This window comes from Archocentrus centrarchus, chromosome 16 (genome assembly GCF_007364275.1).
Source record: "Archocentrus centrarchus isolate MPI-CPG fArcCen1 chromosome 16, fArcCen1, whole genome shotgun sequence".
Taxonomy (NCBI): Eukaryota; Metazoa; Chordata; class Actinopteri; order Cichliformes; family Cichlidae; genus Archocentrus; species Archocentrus centrarchus.
This window is the reverse complement of record NC_044361.1, coordinates 37,448,713-37,464,186: the sequence shown is the minus strand read 5'-3', so window position 1 is coordinate 37,464,186 and position 15,474 is coordinate 37,448,713. Positions and strand designations below refer to the sequence as shown.

At 42.5% G+C, this 15,474-nt stretch overlaps 1 protein-coding gene across 3 annotated transcripts in view; it reads left to right on the top strand.

The window, feature by feature from the left end:
• tsnare1 (T-SNARE Domain Containing 1) overlaps positions 1-15,474 on the top strand; it is a 302,770-nt gene that overhangs the window by 50,268 nt on the left and 237,028 nt on the right. Inside the window, exon 1 of one of the 3 annotated variants that reach the window (XM_030750075.1) lies at positions 7,232-7,361. The exons of the other annotated variants lie outside the window; for them this stretch is intronic. The gene's annotated coding sequence lies outside the window, so the exon portion shown is untranslated. Of the gene's footprint in view, positions 1-7,231; positions 7,362-15,474 lie in introns of those variants that run through there. 3 annotated transcript variants of the gene reach the window in all.

Genomic DNA, 15,474 nt, shown 5'->3' with positions numbered 1-15,474 from the left:
TTTCACTGAACTGATTCCAGAGTACTGATAGGAATACAATTGCACTCAAACTGGCCCTGGTCACACTGTAGTTTAAAAAAAAAAAAGTTTTTCCAGTGTTTAGTTGTTTTTGAATGAGGACACATTTAGTTTGGAGCTGTTGGTTTGTGCAAAAATCTAGTCCTATATTACACTCACTCTATGGGTTAGAGGAGATAAGCTGATATATGGGTCTGTCATGGCCTTTTATTAAATATATTGAACAGTGTCCACACACACACACACACACACACACACACACAGACATACACACATACACACACACACAGAGGTGTGGTGCTTCACCCTGCCTTAATTAAAGGACCCAACCGGTGGTCTGCAAAGTCAGATTGATTTCCTGCAGAAGTTACTGAGATCAGTTCAGTCACATGTGAGTATTAAACCAGTAATTTAACAAAACAAAAATTATGAATCTTTTACCCACCTAATTTCTGTCTGCTCGGTATGTTTGTAGACAGGCTGTCATCTGCTGCCCATCTCTTCCAATAGAAAAGAACAAAGCAACAAATTCTAATATAACCCAGTGTTTGAACTAATCATTGTCAGTCAGTGTGTGTTTGTGTGTGTGGGTTTAGTGATCACAGAAGTGGATTCAGTAAGTGGATGGAGAACCACTTGAATGATAGAGAAGCTTCTGGTACGTGTAGGTGTTCCAGCAGATTTTTTTGGCAACAAATGATTTGGTAAATGTTGTCAAAAGTGATAAGATGAAATGCTGACAGTTCTCACAGAGTTCATGAAAATGACCTTCAAAGCTTTTGTTTTCTTCCTGGTATGTCTTCTTTTTAATATGCAAGTCAAAAGATCTCTAAGACCTGAAAGTTCAGGTATCTGCCAGCTTGTAAGAGTTGTATGACAAAGGAACTGTAGACAGTGCCAGTACATGAAACCACTCAGTGGCCAAGTTTTCCATTTTTCAGCCATTTCTTATCACTCATAATCCACAAATAGCATTAATTGGTTGCAGTTAATTGTGCAAGAGTAGTGTGTGCATAAAGACACAGTCCACAGTGAGCTCTGTGACTGGAGGGGGAAACAGCAGCACCACAATATGCACCTGAGAGGGTTTTGTTTTGTGTTTTGAATTTTTTTGTTTTGTTTTGTTTGGTTCATTTATTTTTTTTCTTTGCTTATTGCTGATGTGTTTTATTTTCCACTCACTTCTTTCACTTTCACTTCCTGGTTTGGTTCAGGCACTAAGAGCTTCTCTTGTGCTAAATTTGCACACTGTAAAAATGGAACACAACAGTTTTGATAAATGTCACTAATTGGCACCTCTGGGGAGCGGGCTTCACATCGTCACTGTTTAAGTTGATATGATGAACTTGTTAGCAAGCGGTCCACATCCAGTGCGTGATTTTCACTCTCTTTGCTGTTTGCAGTGAGAGCACTTTCTGCACTATGTTCACAAACTTATCTCTCACTGTGCTGCTTTGCATTCTGTTTTTTATTTAAATGGAATTTCTTTGTAATACCACAGTCCATATGTGGCTGTTAAGATGGGGGATTAATCAGTGGGACACCACAAGTGGGCATGTTGCATGTGTGGGGGTTGTCATCCAGAGTTGCATGGACCCCACACTGGAAAGACATATTTCTTCCTGTTCTAAGTTTACACATGGTGCATTTTGCTTTACTCTAATAAATTATAATGGCAAAGCGCTCTAAAATGCTTTGATTTAGTTTGAAGAAAAAAAAATAGTCATCTTAAATGAGTCAGTTACACCATCCATTCATTCATTCATGTATTTTTCCCTTCATGAATGGGTAAGTGTGTCCAAGTTTCATTTTGCTGCTGCATTTTGTTTTATAGAAAATAAACCCGGCCTTGCAGCCTGTTCTTATTTGTTCACGAGACGCAGCCATGCAGGTGAGACGTGCTACCATAACAGCAGCTTCTGCTCAAAAATACTTTAGCTTGTGACTAGATGTGGGCTCACAAAAGAAAGACATTCCCTCCTTATTATAATCCTGTATAATATCTGAAGTTAATGATAAGGAGCTGATGCAGCAGATTTAGTGGTGAAATAACTGCCCATGTTAGCATTCATGTAGGTTCCACTTTCTGATTAGAGACATCACAGTGGGCTGGAACAATCTGGAATAGTGTTACATGTACCTCATTATGATTAATGGGTATTTAAATGAATAAAAACTACTTTCTAAAAATGCTTTAATTAATTAATTAATCTATTTTTAGTGGCAGGTCATTTCTAAAGCAATCTATCAAGCAGCTCAGCTGGCACACAAACTGCTTCTGTGCAGTTCTGTGTTTCCAAAGGTTCAGTTAAAGAAATATTTTTGGCATCAAACTAAATAATAATAGTTTCATGTTATTCAAAAAAACTGGGTGATCTGCATAGTTGTGGTACGGATTAACGTGCACCAGGTTAGATTGTAGCTAGTGGCAGAGTCATTATAAGGAGGAGACGTGGCACTCGCTGGAATTTAGGGTTTCCCCACCTGCCAAATCCCAGTTTAACCCTTGGAAAGACCTACAACAAACCTGTTGTAGGTCTTTCCAAGGGTTAAACTGGGATTTGGCAAGGAGACACTCAGAATGAACTGTTAATGAATAAGAACACTGTGTAGACTTGTGTTGCATTTCTTAGTGTACCACAGCAATGCATCTCTCAGCCAATGAAGGTAAAACATGCCACAAGCAGACATACTTAATGATTCAGTCTTTCTGTCATTTAAGGTTTGACCAACAGTCTTCATTGCAGGTGCAACAGAAATAATGCACAAAATTGCTGCATCCATTTAATCATAGTAGAACTATGATATGCAGCTTCTTTGTGTTTGGAGTGCTCAAATGGTTGCAACCTGCTGCCAGCCAAATGCTTTGCATGAAAAGGTTTAATCTGTTTCTGATGTTGGATGATGATTGAGAAACAGTATTATATACTACTCCTGCACAATTAATCAAACTTAATCTCAATCATGATTTTGACATCACACTATTAAATGAACATGATCGAGTGATTTTAAAAATGCATGCTCCATTAATTGAACACAAAGTAAAAGCACTCCCGAAGTTAGCGCCTGACCACATGCTTTTATGTGCCAACCAGAGCTGTTTCCTGCACGTTACAGCATCAGTTTCCCTGCACTAGTCTGGATGACTAATCCTGCTTTAAAAGAGACGCACAACAAAAATCAAATGGTGACGAGCGCGTCCCTCAGAGAGGATCATCATCTGTTTTGGAGAAATACTTTAGATTTAGGGCAAGTGACGATATAAAGTGAGATACTGATGTGGGCAAAAGTTTCTCTTCTGTCTGCTTTACTTTTGCTTTGTTTTTTTGAATAATTCTGTTCAACCACAATTCAAAAGCAATATCATTAGTTAATTTTCAGTTAAATTTTATTACTTTTGTCATTTTCAAGTTATTTCAGTGACCATTATGGGTTTTTCTTTCTTCATCAGAGGGGTACCAATAACTCTGTCCACTACACACAGTGATTAACAAAGGCTTCAGGACAATGGACAACAAAGTGGCAAAACCTGCGCTGTATGCAAAATGGCACAGGGGAAAAAGAATGGGATCTCACAACTGTCGAGTACTTTGCTACAAATTTTAGTCACATCCATCATGCAGGTACAGAGTTAAGACTTTGTTTTTGCCAGCTGAATAAACACCCTTATATGTCTGCAAAGATTAATTAATAAAGATAATAATAATTTACAGGAATGTAGCACAATATACAGGTGAAAGCAGTGCCCTGTTCATTTAATTTTGTGTTAATTTTGGTACAATATTTAATTTTCATGCAGATTTTATGTAGATTTGTACAGATGTGATTTGAAGGCAGCATTCTCCGTCACTAAAATCAATGATTGACAAATAATCTCAATAATGATCAAAATAAACCTGTTTATCATTTTGGCTGTAATTGTGCAGCTCAGTTATATACTATCATGAATGACTATAACAGCATTAAATAGCAAAATGTTGTCACTTTGACATAAAAAAAACTATCAGCCTTCGAAAGCATTTACATCAGCCCTCAAACACACACACACACACACACACACATGCACGCACACATGCACACATGCACACGTGCTCACTCACAGTTCCATCTCAGGTTGGCCCTTGCTTGTTTGTGATAAATGCAGCATTTGTGTCCAGGGCGTAGGCTTATTTCTGCTCAGTTGCCTGCTCAGGCTAAGCTAAGCCTTGTGTTGCTGATAATGACAGCTGTGAAAGGAGTAGGGGACTGAATGAAACCAGTGGGGGTGTCGAGTAGCTGTGGATCTAGTCATTCTAGCCTGCCAGGCCTGCATTTACCATCCTTCTGTGTCCTGCAGTGTCACACAGGGGTGCACACCACTCTACCTCACTTCTACTCTGTTTACCAGTGTAAGGGCTTATTTTCCGCTACAAGGGAAGGCTGTCTTCATTCAAAGAAGGCATTTGATGTGCCAGAAAAATCTTTGGAATTTTTGTGTGCTGTGAAAAAGCTTCAAAAGCCAAATAGGAAAATCTTTTTTTTTTTGTTTTTTTTGGCCAAGCAGTGTGAGACATTGTGGATTATTACATTTTAAGATTATGATATGTAGTATTTTATATCGGGGTGAGGAGGGGGCGCTCTGACTGTTAAACTACATGCTCATTCACTAACAACTTGTGACTGAAAACTCGTTAACCAAAGAGCGTGTTGTTTGATATCACAGATAAACCATTTAAAAACATGCTATGTCCAAGATTTAAATAACAGATGGTGGTTTATTCAGTAAGACCCTGAGACAAGAGATTGAGGGAGACTGAGCAACTGCCACTGAGATGGGTCCCCGGCAAATCACATTTTCTTAGGAGGCTGACATTTGTATTTGTCTGTTGTGTGGCACTAGGCTTGGTGTGTTTTGTGTGGACGGTTCAAAAGTTTCCTGAATGTCAGAATGACCACCAAAGGTGCCCAATTTTGCAGTGCTATATGCTGCAGCAATAACAGCAAGAATCCACTTATAGGCACTTGTAGCCAATCCCATTATTGGGACATGTTTGGCACATACCACCTTCTCTCTTGGTATTCACTGTACTTGGGTTTTTTACAGGACTGGTTAGACATACAGATTTCCTACCGACAAAGAGGTGAGCATCAGTGCTGTGAGTCACTGAGTCAGTGTGAATAGTGAGAAGTACAATCTGATGGTGAATGGGTCAGTGAATTGGAATGGGTGTTTGCTGATTTCAGATATGTTTTTGAAACATTATTTAAATGCCATTCACAGAGTTATTCTATCAATTTAATATATTTTATACTCAATACTCTAATACTGCAATAACTCTTGATAGCGTGAGTATAAAGATGCTTCTTTATTCCAGATATTGTCACAGTTACTACCCTCCGGACAGCTCTGAACAGACAAACAAATATGGCAGATGCTGGTTTCAGTTGGGGCTGCTTTTGAGGACCTCACAGACTTAGCTCAGTCTCCCTTAATGTCTTGTTTCTGGAATGACCCAAAATGAGTGGCTGAGCCCATAAACGCAGCAGGAAAGTTATTACGGAGGTAAAGATAGAGAGCTGTTTTTCCATAGATTTCTATAGGACCACAAATTTGTTGCAACCACAGCCATTGCTGCCTGGTGGCCTGCAGATGGAATCTGTTGACTTAATTGTTCTGATGCACTGTCTATGGCTTTTACAGATACACTAATATTACCTAACATTAGAGAGATGAAAAGCATCTCTGGGTTGCATATGATGAATGCTAAACAATTGGTCTGCTGACATCAACCATAGTTTTCTCCAGGTATCAGCTAGCTGTTCTGCTGATACCCAACGTAGCAGCCAGCTGGCTAACCTTAGCTTGCCTGCTTACTGACACTAGGCTAGTGACAATGCCCCAAAAAATTTGACATACTCCTACTGGAGGTAGAACTAAACCCAACCAGATTTTTCCTCATCTCTAAGGTCTCCTCTATATGAAATGGATTCTTGGACAAAAATATTTTACTGCCAAGAAGGTTAAATTGATAGATATTACTATATACCCCAAAACTAAAAAAGAGGTAAAGTACAGCCTTGCTGTCTCCAAGCAAAGAGATGTGTCCATGGAGACTGTGCTGTCTCATGAGCTTGTGGCTGTCCCACCTTCGTTGTTTTATGATGATGGAAGCATGAGGAAGATGACAAAAGCTGACCTTGCCAAGAAACTGGAGTCTGTCATTGAAGAGAGACATCAGCTTCATAATGTTGATGAAGTGTCAACATAATTCGTCCCCTTAGAATTATAAGGTTCTATCTGCATTCTGACCCGTTTTATAATACCAAGTTAAAGCTTGATTTTGCAGATAGAACCTTTTTGTTTTCTGAGTAAAAAGGCCAAAGTTGTATACAATTAAAAAAAAACTCTTACATATTGTTGATTAGCGGTCGACGAATAAGAATATGACAATAAGTCAACTTCGTCAAAAATGTCAGATAGAACCTTATAATTCTAAGGGGACAATATATCATCAATGGCATGGCTTTTCTACAGAGTCTCCATGATTCGGCCTTTCAGACGTTCAGTGATCTTGAAGAATGTGTTTGGAAAAAGATCACAACATTATTGGGAGAGGAAGTAATGACCTGTGTTGTTCTAGGATTTGATAAATATGACCATCAATACTCAGTCAAAGATCTTGAAAGGCAAAGAAGAGGCACCATTCAAACCAGCAGGTCAACACATATTATCACAGGCCAAGCAAGAATTCCAAACTACAAGAAATATCTGAGGATCAGTGAGAACAAAGCTGTTGTATGTAGCTTCATCAGCAACTACATCATCAGTATTGGTCCAAAGAGACTCTCGTTAGAGAACACAGTCATCTTGGCAGGTGGCTTTGAAAATCGTGAGGAGGTCAGGAGGATTAGCAAGTCGGGTCTTGACTGTTTTGCTGAAATTTACAGTGACCAGGAAGAGGCTGATACAAGGCTGGAGTTACATGCAATACACCTTCACATTCATGCCTCATTGTAAAATGTGATGATACAGATGTTCTGGTTTTGCTTGTGTACTATTCAAGCAAAGGGTTTGGATTTGTATGGAAAAAGAAAAGGGAAGATGGATGTCTCTGTGTCATGATCCTGGGCCGTGTGCCCAGTATTTTGTGTTTAGCTCTTGTTGGTTTCTGTTTTCGCGTTTTCCCGGTTCCTGGGATATAGGGGTCCCTGGCCACCCAGTACACTCTCTTCACCGCCATCTTAGCCTGTTCCGGAGAGCAGGCAGCTAGGCTCCGACACCGTGCGGTATAAAGCCGCGGATTTTGTCACCACTGCGGATCACCACCTGGCCATCACCGCCCTTCTCACAGCCCACGGACACAGTGAGTAATCCTGCCTTCGCCTTTCCCCATGATGAAGAGACTGCTCACGAGGCACATGTGTCTGCCTCTAAAGTAAAAGACATCAGCAACTTAGTCACAAAGCTATGCGATCAATGGCTTAAGAGACCCTTAGAGTCGTATAGGAGAGCAATTGAATGTCGGCTGAATACACTGGTGTCTGACAATTCCTGGCTTCTGGAGTCTTTGCCAGCCATCATTAAAGACTTTGTTATAGAGATAACACATTTAGAGACTTTAACCCCTGCAAAGTCTGAAAGCTTGACCCCTGAGAGACCCTCAGCTCCTGCAACCGCTCTGTTCCTTCGGGTGGGGGCAGCTAGGGATCAGTCCGTCCCTGCATCCGAATCTGCCTCTCAGGTGTGGGCAGTTCTGCCTCTCAGGATAACAGAGGGCCTTCGTAAGCAGCCCGGGTCGTCTAAGGAGACGACTGTGTGCCCTTCAGAATGGCCCCAGCTCTCTCCCTGGGTTCAGCCACAGTCTTCAGCATCACCTGCAGCAGCACCTCTTCAGCCTATCTCTCCGTCACCTGCAGCAGCTGCAGCAGGGTCACAGTCAGCTCACTCCCAGCCTTTTCAGCCAGCTGTAGCGCCAGCTCACTCCCAGCCTTTTCAGCCAGCTGTAGCACCAGCCTCCGTCCAGTCTCTGTCTCAGTCGTCAGCTGTAGCTCCAGCTCCTGCTCAGTCTCAGTCATCAGCTGTAGCTCCAGCCTCCGCTCAGCCTCAGTCAGCTGTAGCTTCAGCCTCCTTCCAGTCTCAGCCTCAGTCAGCTGTAGCTCCAGCCTCCTTCCAGTCCCTGTCTCTGTCAGCTGTAGCTCCAGCCTCCGCTCCCCGTCAGCTGTAGCTATAGCTTCTGCTCCTCCCCGTCAGCTGTAGCTCTAGCCTCCGCTCCGTCCCCGTCAGCGTCAGCTCCTGTGGCTCTCCCTCGCCCTCAGTCAGCTCCAGGTCCAGTCGCTCCCCGTCCACTCCGGTCTCAGTCAGCTCTGGTAGCTCTCCCTTCCCCACAGTGTCAGGTGTTTCAGTTTCCCCAGTGTGTGTTTCAGTTAGCTCCTTAACCCCCTTGGTTCCTCCGGTCAGTTCAGCTTCAGTCCCCTCATCCTTCTCAGCTTCAGTCCCCTCATCCTCCTCAGCTTCAGTCCCCTCAGCTCTGGTCCCCTTAGTCCCCTTAGGTCCCTCCTTTACTCCCTCCTCTGGTCCCTCAGCTCCTTTAGTTTTGGTTCCCCCTGCAGCTTCAGTTCCTGCTTCCCCGATCCCAGTCCCTTCAGTTCCAGCTTCCCCTCAGTCAGCCTCCCCTCAGTCAGCCTCGGTCCCGTCAGCCTCCCCTCATGCTACTTTCCCACCGCCGAGGAACCGGTTCGCGTGCCAGTGCCCGTGCTGTTCTCAATGAACCGGCGAAACGCTTAAGAACGGGCCCGCGTTCCCACCGCGTTTCTGTGAACTGCTCCTTTAAGTATGAGTGTGGGCGTGTCCTCGTCTGGACACAGACGCCGAAACGCATAAACGTGGGAGAACCTTTTTTGTGCTGCAAATACGTTTTACTGTCCAAACCAAACTACTGCAGCATCTGTGTGCAGCACAGAGGGAAACACAGACAGCGATTAGAGCAATACGACAAGCACTTTGTGTCCTTTTATCTGTGCTATGAACTGATACAAAGCAGCAAGTTCAGCCTTAGAACCCAACCTAATTCACAGCCGTGAAAATCGCTTCGCTTTTCTCATGTAATACACATGTAATATGGTACAAAACTTGATGTTGAGACAGCAGAGTCACGCCCCTCTGCTGCTTTCGTCACGCTTTTGTGGTTCGAGACCAGCTAGTTTGCGGGGCCGGAATTGAACCCGTTTTTTGGCCGAGCACCAAGAGTTTCGGCGGTGGAAAACCCACCTAACGGTTCAAATTACGGCACGGGCTCTGGAACCCTGTTGGTGGGAAAGAAGAGGCCTCAGTCAGCCTCGGTCCCTTCAGCTTCCCCTCAGTCAGCCTCCCCTCAGTCAGCCTCGGTCCCGTCAGCCTCCCAGTCAGTGCCCCAGCTAGCTGTAGCAGCCTCCCAGTCAGTGCCCCCGTCTCCATCATTCTCACCATCATCAGACTCACCCGAACAATCCGCAAAGCAGCCCCAGCCATTGGAGGAGATGGCTGCGCGCCCTGCGCCGCTGGGGGTGCGGCAGGCCTCCCGTCAGGTCTTGTCGCCGCCGCCGCTGGGAGCGTGGCAGGCCTCCCGTCTCATCTCGTCACCGCTGTCGCTGGGAGTGCGGCAGGCCTCCTGTCCCGTCTCGCCGCCGCCGCTGTGACTGCGGTCGGCCTCCTGACGAACTTTATGTTCCCCGGCCTGTGAGTTCTTTCCCTTGGCCTGGCCGGCCCCCTGACCTTTTACACTGTTTTGCCTCGGCTCTGCCTCATTTTTGTGCCCTGTTTTGGACTGCTTTATCCAGCCTTGGGCTGCCGCCTTTTGTTCTCGCTCTGTATTTCTGTTTTGTTTTGGACTCTATCCTTTCCCTGGTAGGCCTCCTGTAATATTTTGACTTCTGTTTTGTCTCCTGGGTTTGTTTGGTTCAGTCCCTCCGTCCAGTTCCCCCTCCTCCCGCCCTGATCTGGTTTTTCTTTTGTTTTGGTTTTGGGCCGTCGGGAGCCGGCCCTTGTGGGGGGGTTACTGTCATGATCCTGGGCCGTGTGCCCAGTATTTTGTGTTTAGTTCTTGTTGGTTTCTGTTTTCGTTGAGTTCTTGTTATGTTTTCCAGATTGTATTGGGTTTTCTTCATTCATGTAGTTCCTGTCTTATTTTGGTACTGTCTGAGTTCTAGTGTTGTGTGTTTAGCTTTCCTTCCTGTGTCTCTCTCCCAGGTGTTCCTTATCCCCTCGTTACCTAGTGTGTTTATATTGTCTGTGTTCCAGTCAGTCCCTGTCGCGTCATTGTCGTCAACGTTAGTCTTCTGTGCTTGTCCTGCGGTCAGTCAGTTTTGTTTGCTCCCTTGTGTGTCCACTACCCTGTCTCCAGCATTAAAGCTGTGTTTTTGAGTTTATTCCCATTTCTTGGTGTCTGCTTTGAGGTCCTCACTCCTGCCAGCCACAGCAGATCGTGACACTCTGCACTAACCTGAATGACCTGAGGCACATATTAGCTTCTACCACAGATTCACCAGCAGCTAATTTACCCCTGACTGAGGATGCCTTCGCACAACATGTGCAGAGAGCTTTATACCAAGCAGCAGTGTGGCGTCACAACCACCTGCCCAAGCCTCTTCTCTGGGATCCAGTGGGTAGAGGGTGGAGGCTCAGGGAAGATGGGTTCATTGAACCTGTTATGTATCAGCAGGCATCAGCACCTAAAGAGGTCCGTGACCTCAAACACCTATACTGTAAGGACGGCAGCTGCAGTGAGAAATGCCGATGTCTGTCAGTGGGCTTGACGTGCACGGAGTTCTGCTCCTGCTCTTTCTCAATCTGTCTAAATATGACCAATTTTGTTACTGATTTGGAAGAGTGGCAGTGATATGTTTCAGTTGTGACATCATGGGGAGCTGACTTCAGCAAAGTAGTTATTGGAGATGGCCTACCCCAAAATGGCTTAAAACTGGACATTGCAGCTCGAGAAAAGGACTAATTCCACCTCCACGCTTGTTTGTTTTGTTAGATGGCCTTTTGTTTGATTTGAGTCAGGAATTTGATTCATACTGTGTGTAGTTAGGTTTTAGGTCTATTAAGAGGCCCATCAAGGCCAAACTGTTATCCTCTCTTGTGGTTTCCTGTCCTACTCACTCATCTCTTGTGATTTTACCAGTACAGTCTAGTATATTGCAATGAAATGCAGTATATTCTTTCATTTGGGACAGATCACACATTTTTAAATGACTATGCATGATATATTTACATATTTGGTATTGCTGGATTTAGAAAGCAAGCATAAAGCCTACTGTGTTATATGACAACACATGCAGCTTAGTTTTCTCAATACTTCACTTTCTCTCAGTTGGGGAACTTCATACATTAAGTGACTTAACACCCTGATTACGCAGGCTACATTTACATATTTGGTATTGGTGGATTCAGCACAACCTCACCTCTCCAACAAGCCATCATATGTGTTTCTGTGATAATCTCTGGCAAAGCTATTATAAAGTAAATGAAACCATTTTGCATTGTTTTTTTTCCATGTCCACCTATTTTACGTATGTGTTCCAAGGTCTATATCTGCCCCATACTTTAAGATATTTACATACAGTTTTTTTTCTAGTGGGTAAAGCAAAGTCCTGACTACATGCATGTCTATTCTGAAAGCTGTCAGGCCTTGTGTCAACATCAGTTTTTGTGTGTTAACCTCCATGTGGACAGGCTGTACTTGAGCTCTTTTTTAGTTTTGGGGTATATTACATTATCAATTTAACCATCTTGGTAGTAAAAAATTTTTGTCCAAGAATCCATTTCATATAGAGGAAAAACATGGTTGGGTTTAGTTCTACCTCCAGTGGGGGTATCTCAAAAACTAAAGCACTTTTGGCAGTTTGTCACTAGGCTACACTGTCATCAGTAAGCCTCTACTTAAAGCTTAAAGTGTTTATGTGTGTGTTGTGCTGGACTGTGTGTTATGGTGGGAGCTGCTGCTAGCTTGTGTTTCTCGCAGTTAATGCTGGAAGTGGAGTACAGCTGCAGTGATTCAACAAGTAACGTGAATAACACAATTATAAAAAATCCTTGACACAAATGTTTTTGCTTCGATGCTTCGTTTAAACCAAAACTCTGCAGCGCTCAGGTGTCACCCTGTAAGCATGACCGTTGCACCCATATTAGTAACTAAAAATAGACCTACAGTAGAAATTAAAGTATTTAGGAGAGTGTGTGTGAATAAAAAGTATGATAACATTAAGCCTGTGGAGGCTGATTAGACAACAGTAGCAGTGAAGATGAAGCTGTCACAGCCGGAGTCTGTCTGCACACATGGAGAAGAGCAAAGAGACGGTGCTGTCACCGAGGCGTGAGCTCAGGTGGAGTGAAAGAACCTTTTTTCTAGCGTCTAAAACAGCAGCGCTTGATCCTGTAATCACCATTAAAGCTTTACTGGGAAACAGCTGGAGGAGTCCATCAAACCACTTGATCAACAAACTCCAGCCTGAAGAAAAGAACTTTGTAGCTGCTCCATCCACCACCATTTGTTCCACACAGAGAAAATCTGCAGTAAAGATACACAAGCTATCATAAAATATGCAGATGAACTGTTAACTGTTAAAGCAGGCAGCTGCTGAAGGCTGACGGCAGCTGTCCTGCTTTCTATCACAGGGATACCTGCAGCACGCAGGGGTGTACAGGGGTGTACAGTATAAGACCATATTTATTTCAAGGCTTTAGAAACATTATTTAGCAGACTAAGATTAGTATAAGTATTAATAGATTACATTAATTAGAGTTTATTAATATTTAAAAATATAAAAATAAAAGTTTTTTTTTCTACTTAAAAAAAAAAATTTAATTATTAAATTAAATTATTAATATGTGCACCATCAAAATGTTTTGCAGCAACAAAGCACCGTTCATACCATACCATACAGGTAAAGTCTCACACTGGGTTGAAGGCCAGGTAGTAAAAATGTGTTTTTAAACGAGATTTCAAAACGGCAAGTGAAAGTTTTGGCAATATAAAGTACAAATAGAAAAAATAAGATAAACAGGTCAGATGTAAGTTTACTTTTGACATCACTCTTCTAAGGGTTTTATTCTGAACCTTTTTTGAATGTTTAGAATAAGCAGCTGACTGATATCACGATGGGACAAACATTATTGTTATACTCAACAATTTTGTACCAACAACATGTTAGTAATTTTAATAGATGAAATTTGCCATTTTGACATGGGAGTCGATCGAGACTACCTCGCTTTTGGAGGTAGCCTCCAGTGGTCATTAGAGGAAGAGGAACTGTAGACTGTATGTAAGCACCTTGCTGTGATTTGGCACTATATAAATTAAATTGAAAAGTGTGTGTGTATATATATATATGCATACATATATATACACTACACACACAAATTTGGTCTGATCACCAATTCCTCTGGTGTTTTACTCAGTGTGTTATTAATGCAGCATCATGTCCATCCTGTCTGTGCTGAGAATCAGCAGCTGTCAGTGCATTCTTCACAGACTGATGTAGGCTTAATTGCAGCTTTGTGTGCATAGTTTTACCTAAACAAAACAAGAAACTTGCCTTTAAAATCCTGCCAGAGTGTTTATCATCTCATCTAATCTTAGCAGTTTCATACTGTTTGCTTAACATTACTTAAAGTTCTTGATTCCATAACACAAAAATTCAACCACAAGAGCTTGAACAGAAAATGTTAAAATCATTTTTATAGAGACCGCTCAAGGAGGGAAAGTGACATCTGCAGTTTTGCACTCTGGCTTAATTACAGCTTTATTCCTTCTTCAAATGTGCCTGTATAGAATGATTGTTTATCAGTAAGTGAACAGAAGCAGTTCTTGGCCTCAGTCATAACCACAGTGACGATGATGCCACAGACAGCTGGGATTGTGAGGACAGGGCAAGCTCTGGTGACATCACCAGGGATGATGCCATCATGCGCATGAGTAATAGCACAGCAATGATTTTTAAGTTTCATCACCACTCTGACCTCAATTTTTACTTGTTTGAGAAACTAACTGAACACGTCAGGGGATTTGTATTTTCACTCGTTGGTGGAAGGGTGAGGTCTGTTCAAATATGTGGGGATGTGAATGTGCATCTATCCACATTAGCTGTAGACAGAAGTGGTGTGCGTCCACACTTCACAGGGAATGCGTGTCACAGTTACTGGGCTTGAAGTCAAGCAGAGTGAAGATTGTTTATGGACTGCCAAAAGTAATTAATCTCCCTTCTCAATGAAAATTAATCGGATTAAACCTTCTCGTGGCCCAGTGAATCTGTATCTGTCCCGCTTTGCTCTCATTATGCCAGTCCTATAGGCTGGATTCACTGGCTTCACCACAACAATAGGCAGCACAGTGTAATCATATTCTCCTGCTTGTCTGAATGCTTGTCTTTCACGGTCAGGGAAGGACCTTTGGCCCCTTGACCATTATCATATGCTGACCTTTGGTAGGCATGCTGAAGCACTCAGAGAGATTTGTTGATTTCAGCATCATCTGTGTGTCTCTGGCCACTGGTGAGAACCATGTTCTTTGGCCTTTTGAAAGTGTAATATGTAAGATCCTCCATTAATTGTCACCACAAGAATCCACATTTCTGTCATCATAGTACAAAACAAGACAATTCAAGAAGTAAAATTCCAGCAGCATAACACACACATTTGTGTATGAAGACAATACTACTTAACTAGTAGCAGGCACATAATGTTTTATAAAAGGCTAAAATGGGGATGATTCACTTTTTTTTGTTCTTTTTAGCTATATAAATCAATACATGTGATGTATGCAAATTCCTTAGAGCAACAGCGGCTATAAATAATCACTATAACAATAGACTGCAATGCCACATCTCTACTGTTAACATGTAGGAACAATATGAAGGCAGATACATGGGCCATATAGAGCATTTTATAACAGTCTGAGCAATGGATGAGGCATGTATGTTTATAACATTGCAGAGGCAACCTAGTGGTAGACAGGCAATGAGACAGACCTTTCCACTAAAGGTCTGCAGTTAGCTGCTCCAAATTGCTGCTAGTCACATACCTAATGGGAGGGAGAGTGAGCCACAACTGTAGAATAAGCAAACAACAGTGGCAATGTGATACAACTCCATGACACACTTTAGTTACCCAAAACTCAGCCTTGGGGTAAGAAATAAACTATTTATTGGAGTTTAATGTCCCCAGTGGCATGTAATGAAATAAAATATGAAGGGATATTAATCTGGTGAATTGATTTCCATTTGAATTGAACAAATGATGTCTTGTTCTTTTCATTTTTATTTTCTGTTTGTTTGGGGGGTGCAGTCAAACCGTTTGTTTCTAGAAGGTAAATGATTGTTGTCTTTGCAGTGCATGCACTATAAAATTCCCATTTATAATTCCTGTCTTTCAATATAAGCAGGAGTACTTCCTTGGAAATCCTGTTTCTTGACTCAGTGTATAGTCTAGACACTATATTA